Consider the following 11,542-nt stretch of genomic DNA (forward strand, 5'->3'; position numbering starts at 1 on the left):
TAAATTAAACAGAGGAAAGAGAGGAAGCAGATGAAGGGTGGACTATAAAACATGTGCCAGTGCATACACTCAAGTTCTCTGCTTCCTGTCTGTGACATATTGAAATGAATCACCAGTTCTCACATCTGCAGCCACAGTGAGTGCATAGGTGAGATGGGTGGCCATCATGCCTTGTAGCATTTCACTGTAGCCTATAAACTCTACTTTGCCGTGCATTTGTTTCACAGTTAACATTTCAGATGTGCAACTACAAATATTTTCCACCGGTTGGTGCGCACTCATTCTCCGTGTCTGTGTCGAAGACCATTCCAAGAATGCAGCTGTGTGTGTGAGAGAGAAGGTGGAAATTATGAATTGTGCGATTTTGACATGATGACTTACGCATGTCTGAGTATTTTGAGGAAAAAGGTCAGAGTCTAGCATGGTAGGTCTTGTGTCTGACATTTTATGTGTCAAAAAAGGCTGAATAGTCTGACCTACATATGAGCAGATAGAGGAAAAAACTGGGTGAGAGCCAGTGGAAATATTTATTTGTTCCCCAAGTTGCCTCTTGCCTGGGTTCATATCTAGTTTCAGGTTTTATGGTTTTAATTGAGCCAGACTCCTTATCAAAAAGAATGTTTGGTTATAACAGCTTCTCTTGAGTAAAGTTTTTCATTTGGAAAAATAAATACTATACACAAGGAGGCCTGTTTTATATTTGAACTTAATACTATTGGGATTATTGACCTCAATCTCAAAAAACTGTGTACAGTTTATGTAGTGCTCCTTTTCATTAGAGAGAGTAATGCTAAGTTTCATGTGTGCGGTTCTTCTACATTTTTGCAGAGGAGGGTAGATTTTACCAAACGAAATTCTGCAAATAGGAACAAAAAGAAAATGAACAGAAAGGTTGTAAAATTGACAATTGACAAGTTGGATCTGAGCCACCGATCCTGTGAAAAATGATTCTAATTATTCGCAATTAGCGTTTTATATATAAGTGTATATAAGTAATAATCACACTGTAGCCTACTATAATTGGTGGGATTTAACAGCCCCTGTGAGCATCCAGCTCCATCCACCTCGTTGTCCACCATCAATCCTTACTGTAATTTTGTGTGCACACAGTTCTAATGTGCATTGAAGGATTTTTCATTTCATGCCAAACTGGTGGTGAGTTTACAACCCAACTGATTATTTAACTGCCTGTGGGTTCTTTCTTTTTTGCCCAATCAGATTTAACTGTAGAGATGTTGCCAGATAACCAGACAAAGCTACTACTACTAAACCAGAATTACATTTTGTCCTTGAGCGAAAACACTACACCACTTATTGCTCCTACTGTTTGTATGGAACAAGTCTTGCTGCTGAGCCAGCAAAGGCTTTCCTTGCTTGTACTTTAATTTAACTTTGCCAACATTAAGTCCTGTTTCTCTTACCGCTGCTGCTGCAAGGGCTTGACATTGGGCCAGTTTTCACCAGCAGTGCATCATTGCGCTTCCTGTCTGAAATAAATAACCCTACCTCCAAATTCTTCACTCCCCTTTTATAGCTCCCTACCAAGGAAAGACTTGCCCTTAATTAGTAAAACCATTAGAAACTGGGGAAGAGCTGAGAGTTTCTGGAGGTAATTACAGTGAAGAGCCTAGTGGTAAATTCTCTATGTGGCGTCTTCTGTCTGATCAGCAGCAGATTGTTGTGTTTGCAGCTATTTGCTGAGTCAGATGGACTGTACACCACAGACCATTTTAAAGATATCCACCCTAAAAGAAGTGCTTTGTACACAGTCCATGTAGCTCTGAATGAGTACATGGAAAGGCCCGACGAGCAGCCTCATTAATGTGCATCTCTGCGGAGGTCTGCTGACTGCAGCAGGAACACGATCTGTCCACAAACAATAGTGATGACAGATCCACAGCTGACCTCCGCTCATGGAAAACCATTCAGTTGAACTGCGTGACATTTTTTTTTTTTGACACATTTAGCCTCATTGTTGTGTTCGTTGTGGCGACAGAGCAGCTCTATCCTCTGCTGCACTGCTGAGTGTCTAACAAAAAATTGGAGACTTGTACATTTCTTTGGAGTTACACTTGTTCACCTGAAAGGGAAAAAAATGATAGGCTACCACCAGTCTCATGTCTGTAAGTTCAACATGTGGCTACCAACAGTTAACTGAGGTTTGCACAAACACAGACAGGGGCCAAAAAAGCAACTGGCAAGCAGTCCCCTAAGGTAACCATCACATAATCAAACCAAGTGTGTCTTTGTCCCTAAGAATTAATGTCTCGATGTTGGATAAATTCAGTCAGATGTAAACATTCATACTCTAATCATGTGGAAACTCTACAGGAAAGCTCCCCGATACATCTGTTGATAGAAAACTACAGCTGAGGTTGACTCTTGTGTCACAGTGTGATTGCAGCAGTGCGGCTCAGCTCCGAGCCCAACAAAGATAGTTTAATCACCTGTCACTGTAACACTCACCTTTGACTCTGCTTGAGGCGAAACATGTAGGAGGATAAATGGGACGGAGGCGGTAACACAAATTCCACAATCTGCTCCACTCTTTCTCATCGCTATCTGCATTGGTTGTTTAAAAAACCATGATCACAGGTGAATATTTTTAGGCCTAATCTGAGTGTCTGGTTTATAATAGCTTCTTGGGAGAAAAAAAACTTCAAGTAAAAATGATGAAAAAGGACAGAAAGCAGTCAGCTGTAGGGAGTGTTTTGGAGATCTGGAGAGATAAACCTCTGACTTCAGTGTGAGTCTGTTTGTGGGGCATGTCTGTGTGTAACAGGGTCATTGAGGACATTCCCCTGGCCAGGGCTTAATATTTACTAAATCTCAGAGCATTTAAGAGTAATGACCACTTTGTGAACTCAGCATTTAGTGTCAGGTCTGTGGATGCAAAGTGTCTTAAAATCATTTCAGTTTGGATCAAATGCAGGCCACAGGCAAAAAGGCAGTTAAGAAGTTCAAAGGCAATTGCATCATTGACTGTGAGGATATTAGATGAGTGGGCTGAGGTTGGGTTGTTAGAAGAGTGGGGCAGACGGAGGGGGCAGGTATGGTGGAGCAGAGCTGGATGGGGCAGAACACAGACTGGGCGACGCTGAACGATCTGATGAAAACCACCAGGAGTGGAGGCTGGGGCTTAAATACTGTTGTTGTTGGTAGAGTAAATCAGATGGTGAACTGCAGGTGCATTGGAGCCACACCCTGCTAGACACACACAAACAAACACACAGACAAAAGGATGCACAAACAGGGGACAATCAAACCACAAAAGAGAAGAGAAAACGACAGGAAAAGACAGAGTAGAGGAGTTAGAGGCAGCCTAACAGTCAGTGTGTTTCCATTAACCTGCTTGATGTGCAATTTGAGACAGAAAACTTAAAAATGACAGTAATACACATGAACAAATGAATAAAAATTGACACATAATCACATAAGGTGTTTCTTCAGACTATTCAACAAAGCAATAGTTTGCAAAACTGACATGGAAAGTCATAGCTCCTGCCATGTCATGCCCCAGGGAGCCAGCTCCAGCCAAGAGGCAGATGCTGGAAATCTGTCGTCACATTTGATTTGAGTTATATCGCAAGAGGCGAAAACCCAGATTTATTCGCATTACATCACTGAATGGAAACACAGACCATTCGCCATTGTGTTTTGTTGACTGCTTCTATTTTGTGCAACACTATGGTGGAAACCTGGCGTATGACATAACTTTGAAAGTTTACACAATGCAGGCAATTTTAGACTTTATCCATCATGAGATTAGGTCAATGCATGAAGAGACTCCAGACACAACAGAAGACAGCTGCCTTTAACCTGCTCACAGACCCTGACATGCTCAAACATAGTATATGTCTTCGGGAGGAAGCCGGAGAACCTGAGGAGAACACATGCAGGCACAGGGAGAACATGCAAACTCTAGAGAGAGGCCTGTGTCGCCCTTTAGCTACACTAGAAGTAGGGATGTATATGTCAGTGTACTGCAACTAAGGTACATCTTGATCAATTTTTTTCTGTATTGGGAGCAGATATGCGAGAAAAATTTAGTCCACCTCCTCAATACATGAGTGAGATGTAATTAAAAATGAAAGTTGTTCATATTCAGATGAGCTAAAACTGGAGAGCAAGAGTGGTTGCATGTGTCAGTGTATTGTGATGCTGTTCAAGTCCTGTAATGCAGCCAACTGAACACAGTGCAGCTGTATGAGAAATAAATGTAATGTTTGGTTTGAGTTTCTCATCCAAACTCACTATCAGAACCTAAATCGGAGGTTTCATATTACCTTTTTAGTCTAATCAAGAGGTTTTTTAAGGTCCCAGAATGAAGAGAGAGATTAAGTAGAACCATGTGTTTCTTTATGAGAAGGGAGATGCTAAGTACTCCAAAATGGGGGGCTTGTTTTCGAGGTCTGACATTTATTCTTCACACTATAATTTGGATCAGAAAGACAAACCCAGGCAAATGAGAAACATGGCACCAATCAAGGAGCCGTGATCAAAGTCACTGAGAGTATACAGAGCACTGGAGGAGCAGGACACGAGCTGGCTGCTCTGGCTGCTCATAATCTCACTCATGAAAGTTTTGGGTGGTCTGGCTGCTCTGGATCTTTTGTTTGACCCAAACTCAGTGAAAGTCTGACTTGCCAATACCATGGCCAAGAATAGTCCAGTAGTGGCTGGCCAGAAAATGACCAAGAGTTACAGCTTTTGCATATGAATGCAGTCTACAGTTCATTTTGTCAAAAACATTAACAGGCGTACACCTGAGGAGGAAACAATATATTGCTGATGAATATGAACGCGTACAAATACAGAATGTATTCAGGTTTATTCTTATTTCTAATTTCCTCCCTCCTTCCAGAGGAGGAACTTTGTTTGTCTCTCTGCAACATGGCTGTGAGGCTCTGGCTGGCTGTGCCTCCCGGTTTCAACAGGGAATGCTAATGATGCTAGCGAGCCCATTTTAGGAAAACAAAATGGCAAGTTTTTTCCTATAATGTGACAAGTTCTTGGCAGAGATAAAATAATCTGTTAAATTTCAAATCGTCAAGTTGTGCCTTTAACCTTGGCCTAGAAGAGAAGTGAAGTCCTGCTGCCTGCGGTTAGCATGTTTTTGGGTTTTGGCCACATTAGTCTGGCCCCTGCCAGTCGTCAAAGATTGAATTCATTTCTCATTGGCTGCACATCTCGAAGGGAGAAGCAAGAGGATGAAGTCATATGGTGATGCTATAAACCTATAAAACTGAGTGTTTCACAGGAGTAAGGGCATTTTATTCTACTGAATCTCTGTCTGGATTAAAATGTAAACTATGTGCACGGGACAACATGGCATTATAAAAGCTGAGTGCCCAAAGCTAAGGTCTGTAATCCCAAAATGAGCAGTTGAGAGCTCTAATTTTAAATTATGATTTAGGAACAAGGGCAATCAATCCAAATATGCTGTGGGTAAAATGCACTGAAAATGCCTGGAAAATGAATCAGATCTTTGCAAAAGACACAGCGAGTTCATACACTGCTGTGGGTTGTACTTATGTAAGTGGGTGCAGATGTACAATTATAATCTGTTTAGTCAGATGATAAACAGAAAGAAATGCATGTTCTGTCTAAACTCATACATCTCCGTATCACAATAGGAACACATTTGTCTTTATACTACACTTTTAAATAGATTTTTTCTTTTTCTTTGAATTGATCAACACACATTTATGAAAGTAACAGAGCGATGATAACAAATAAGAAGCAAAGACTGGACAAATGTTTCTAGCAGAACAATGTGAGAGAGCAAAGTTTATGCTTCCTCTTGGCTCCTAAATTTCAGCATGGGGTGAACTGGAATTCATATCAGAAAGTGAAGTCATTAATCGTGGAAGAGGATAAATAACAAATGTCTCTGCTCTCTCTCATGTTTTGCCAAAGTGCATGACAATCGCCACGTTTCCAATTTCATTATACTGTCATGTTGTTCACTTAAGAAAATCAAGCCTCAGTCATTTCAAAATTTAAATCAATAAAAAAAATAAAGATCTCAAACCCCACACCCCCTTCTTACCATCTCTTCTCTATAGTCAGAGCCAAAAGTGTAAAGATTTATTAATATAGGTGAAAATATAGTTTTCCAGTTGCAACTATGCTGTTACTTCTGGAGCAGTGGAAGCCAGACACCAGACTTGATCGATTCTTCTCAGGTGCACTTTGAGCCTCTTGGCACTTCTGTGGAGCTTCAAGTCCGTACGAGTCTCATGTATCAAACCAGCTTCAGATTATTATTCTCCAGCTGTGAAACTCAAAGATCGACATGAGTAATGATTGAGATTATGATTATGATGAATGATGTCTGTTTTTCTTTCTAAGGTTCCTATTGAACTAAAGAGGACCAACAACTGTGCTGTGGCCCGGTGCCAGATGGCTTGGGGGCAGAATAAAAACAACCTGTAAATGCTCATTTCCAGGGGGACAGGGAGGAAGGTGTAGACAGGTTTTACAAGAAGACACAATATTTCATGCACCGGATGCCTGAATGACACATTAAAAAGTACACATTTTAACTCTTCATACACTACATGTGTTTAAAACTCTATTTGACATCAATAAATGAGGAGTATAGAGCTGTAGATGCAGTTTTCAAGATGCAAATAATCTGAGCTTGATTAAGTGTATGTATGTATAACTGTATAAGTGTTTATTTCTATTGAGGATGGTGGAGATACTGCTAGAAACCTTGTGATACTCTGTGGTATATAGAGAAGAAGCACTTCCTCCCTGAACTGTACAGCCTCTTGTTAGTTATCAGCAACCATGCTACAGCTCTGTGGGGCCATGCTTTGTTAATGCATTCATTTGGTCATGCGTTGATTTGGTTCAGTTGCTAACATCAGTGATTGTGTTGTCATCAGTTTGCAGGTATTTGGTTATAAATCAGCTACATTTGACCTGACACTGGATGAAATGTCAAGAGATCACCAGATGAATTTACTGTTAATCCAGAGGGGAACATCAACGTTTGTATCACATTTCACTCTGTCATTGTTGATATTTAACCTTAAACCATGCAAGTGTGAACCTCATGGTGACACTGGAGAAAAGGTCAGTGGGTCATCAATGTAATAAAGATTAATCATCTGGGAACCATGAATGAAACTTTAAACCATCCAACAGTCATTGAGTTCAGTCTGGGTCACAGTGGTGAACTGACCCAAATAACAGATTATAGCATGATGAACAGTCGTAGCTAAGTTACTAATGGTAGAGTCTTATGAAGAATATCATAACTGCACTGGAAGGAAACCGAAACACACTGGTCATAAAGTCTGAATTCCTAAACCATTACACTTTTGCATTACAAAGCAAATGTTTCCACTGTAGTTATTGAACCAATTCACTAAAATCACACTGACTGACTCCTTGGAGGCATCAATACATTCATGGTTTAATGAAAAACAAAGTAGAATAAAACAACATATGGTAGTGATAGCCCCGCTTTTATTTTCCACCCTGCACGGCTCATTTAATGAACTGTCCAAAAGTCACTGCCACTTAAACAAGAGCTTGTGGATTTCATGTACTTTTATGTGATGTTTTTACAGAGGTTTGTGTCCTAAAGAACTACTTGCCCGTTTTGTACATTTGTTGAGAGTAATTAGAAAAAATCAGGGATTGATATTTTAACACTTCTGACATAGTATTTAAGCTTTATGTTTGTGGCCCTATGCAGAACCTCAAGACTTTGTTCAAAGAAAAAATTACATGCATATGAACACATAACAAAATAGATTCAGATTGGTAGACATTCAACTTTTTGAATAAGCAAAAAAACTTGCTCTTTGTAAATTTGTTTTACAGAAAACACAATAAGCCACAAAAAACAATAAATCAGATATTTAAAACACATACACACACACAACCCTTTCACCCAGTAACATTAAAAATCCCTAATGCTGCTTTATTTTGTCCAAGAGATTTGATAAACAGGGTAATTTATGGAAAATCTGATTGAACAAATCCCAATGGCAGAACAAACTTTACCTTTAAATGTTCATGGCTGAATTGTAAACTCAGAGGAAAATCGGAAAAAATAAATCATACACCTAAATCTTCTGAAGATTGTCATTACACTATATAATTGTCCCAATAATCTATTCGATTGCAGCCAAAACAACACAGAGCTATGTGCAGTTGTCAGTCACTCCCACGTGTTGATGAGGTTATGCCTTACAGTTGTTCGAAGGGTCCAAAAGAACATGAAGGCCAACTGAACATGGGCCCAGGCATTATACATTATGAGCCTATTGCTCAAAGGTTGGTGATGAAAACAGGCCAGAGTGCCAAATGCACTGCCAGAGAATCAGACTGTGGCTATAACTGATCTTTCCTCCATGTTTTACAACTATTACACACTTAAAATCATAACTGGAGGACGTTAAGGGGCTTTGAGGTTTTTCACATTTAATGAGAGGGTAAGAATAAATCTACAGGATGATGTATGTTGCACTGAATATGCTACAATAGAGGGGGATTGCATCTTGTTGAATATGCCACGTAATGACAGTTGGAGAAAATATCAGCATGTTTTGAGGTAACGAAATTGAATTATTAAAAGCACATTGCAGCCATGCATTTGTAACAGGATGGAATATGGAAAAATTACAGGTCTGCAACAATGTGAGCAGATTGCTTTAGTTATGGACCACAGAAACAGAAAACAATACAGAACAGCAGGGGATCAGACTCAGTGGACTTGTAGTTGGCTGATGTTGTTTAGTGAACACTTTGAACATGCCAGCTGCCAAAAATGAGACGGTGCTCACTGCACCTCAGTATGATCAGCCAAAAACTACAGTGACATCAAAGATTTGTCATTAGCCTTCAGCCAGCTCTGTGTCCTCTTTGTGTCTTTCTTGCTTTTCTGTTTTCAACAATGAGCATCTTCAACAAGCAGCCTTCAGGCAACTGATGTTCAACCAAACAATCATGATGGCAGCTCTGTTGTACGGCAGTGCTTTATGTGAAATGCTACCATCAACATGCTAACTCACAGTGACAGTGCTTATATTTGACAGGATTCATATTTCCCACGTTCACCATCAGCATCATTTACTGGTAAGATGGCACAAGTGGAAAAATTAAGGGATGACAAAGTCCTCAGAGTCCATCCTTTGGGGAAAATGAGTATCTCTCCAAACGTTGTTTCCCACACAACAACCACACACACTCACACACTGGGACCACTAGTGTACAGTACTGTATGTGAGATCTGGCTTGATACGTGAAATATCCCTTTTCACCTACAGTAACATTAAAGTAGCACTCTGTTTTCTGTGATGCCAAAGCATCAACTTAGGCAGTTTTCTCCAATGGCAGATTTTAAGGGTTCTTTTAGGGATGGTCTGATTTATGATATTATGCTTTTGAAGAACTCAAAACAATCCATTTTCCACCACTGAAACAAACAGTTTTCATTTGTTAGAGACAAACAGCAGATCTGAAGAAGTTTAGGGGTTTTCCTTTTCTTTTATTTATTTAATTTAGGTTTTTTTTCCTTCAGTATTCATTGCTTTGTGGCCAACATTTGTTATTGCCCTGGGGTCACATACTTGGATGTTTACTGTTGAAAACGCATTTCATTTTTTGTTCTCAGAGAAAATACTGGAAGAAAATCCCCCTGGGTGTTTGCTCCCACAAATCATCTTTGACATAACTTGAGAAAGTGTCCTCATTCATGCTTAGACATCAGTGAAAAAACAATTGAACTGGGTGAAATGTCAGAATGACTGTAGAGGATATTGCGCTCCCCAATTTTTGAGAAATCAGTTTTATGAGCTTTTTTTCTGCCCTGATTAATTTGTAACCGCTGGTCGGAGAAACATTGTCTGAGATAAAGTTACTAAGGTTACTAGAGCTGCCTTGAGAAAGGAAAGTCCTATCAAACCATTGATATCCATTACACTGAAAGAATCCTGGTTTAGAATAGAAACTGCATCTTGAATCTGAACCAAACATCCATAAAATGTTGGTGAATAAAAAAAACTAACTCCTAACCCTATGAACACTATATCTGGTTCCTCAACATGATCTCTTTGTATTTGACCCATTTTAATTGACTTGTCATATCCACATCCGCTCATGCACATAAGGTCAACTCGTGACATCTGTACATATTCACAGCCTCATCTACATCATTGTACTGGATGTAAGAACACTGATCATTACTTAATCTCTACACTGCTCTTTCTCGGTATCCAAATATGTCGAAATCGAATGCTTGGTCAGTGTTTTCTCAAGAATATGTTTGTAATTTTTCCAATTTGTCATAGTCACTCCACACCTACATTGATATATTAACACTAGTCTGTGGCCGTGCAAAAGAAAACACAGCAAACATAGCCCAGAAAAACATTACAACTCAGTCGGACTGACCTGAGTTTCTACAGTTTGTTCATCACTGACGCATGATGACACAGAGCAGAGCTCAGCTGTAGCGTGTCTGTCTGTGTTGGGTGGATAAAATGAAGATAAAGCTCCATGAGAACGTGGACAGAGATTACATGCTCTGACTTTCATCCCTCTATCCCCAAAGCCAGCTCAGATTTGATATGCTAGAGCTCTATCTGCACAGCGTTTTATTGGGAACCGCTATTGGATACAAATATCAGACATGTGTTCTGTTTTACCTCAGGCAATCTCCCGACCCATGGGCGTCTTAACGTTTGTCCTTTTCTACGGCAAGTAGTAAGAGCATGGTCCAACGTCAGCTGCTCCAGCCTCACAGGAGAGGATGGTTTCTGTTTATTATTCTGTATTCGTCCAAGGTGGCTAATGATGCAAAGATTACAGTGATAAACTCGTATCATTCCTATAACCTTATCTGAATTGTCAGCAGTAAAACATCCATTATCCACAGGGAATACGATCTGAAGCCAAATTCAGATTGCAAATGTAAAATATGAGTTGAGAAGTGATATTTATTACTAATGTAATTTTGTGTTTGAGTGTTCACGGGACCTTCCCAGCCACATTTAAAAAATTACTTTGGCCGCATTATGGTTTGGAGCTTTGCCTTGACTGGCGAGTCTCCCCGTGTGCTTTTACTGCGTTTTCTGGTTGATAAATGTTGCACGAGAAGTGAGCCTGGTGGTCAGAGAAGCCACAACTATAGCCAGAGTTCCTTCAGCCCCACGATGCTTTCTTTCAGAGTATAAACCAAGATTGATGTTCTTGTTTTAGCCGAGGACCTGGGAGTGGTCCCTAGAGTCAAGGTCCTGACACAGTGGGCTGGGAACACAAAAGTTTTGGGGAATGATTTTGCTTGAAGACTTCAAATTCCAGCGAACAACATTCCAGCTACGTGGTCTGGCTTGTCACAAACACTGGAGAGCTGTTTGTGGGCCCGAGTGTCCAAGAGTTTTAGGAGCTGAATCAAAAAACGTGTTTCCTCATCAACCAGCTTGGCAGTGTACACTAAGTCACAAATGTATTTATTTGAACAACCACTTGTGAGTGATATCAGCTTGATGGTATGTGACTGTAAATTTGACAAGCATTA

The sequence above is a fragment of the Trachurus japonicus genome, chromosome 14, assembly GCF_045865225.1.
Source record: "Trachurus japonicus isolate A0001 chromosome 14, Traja_1.0".
NCBI classification, from domain to species: Eukaryota; Metazoa; Chordata; class Actinopteri; order Carangiformes; family Carangidae; genus Trachurus; species Trachurus japonicus.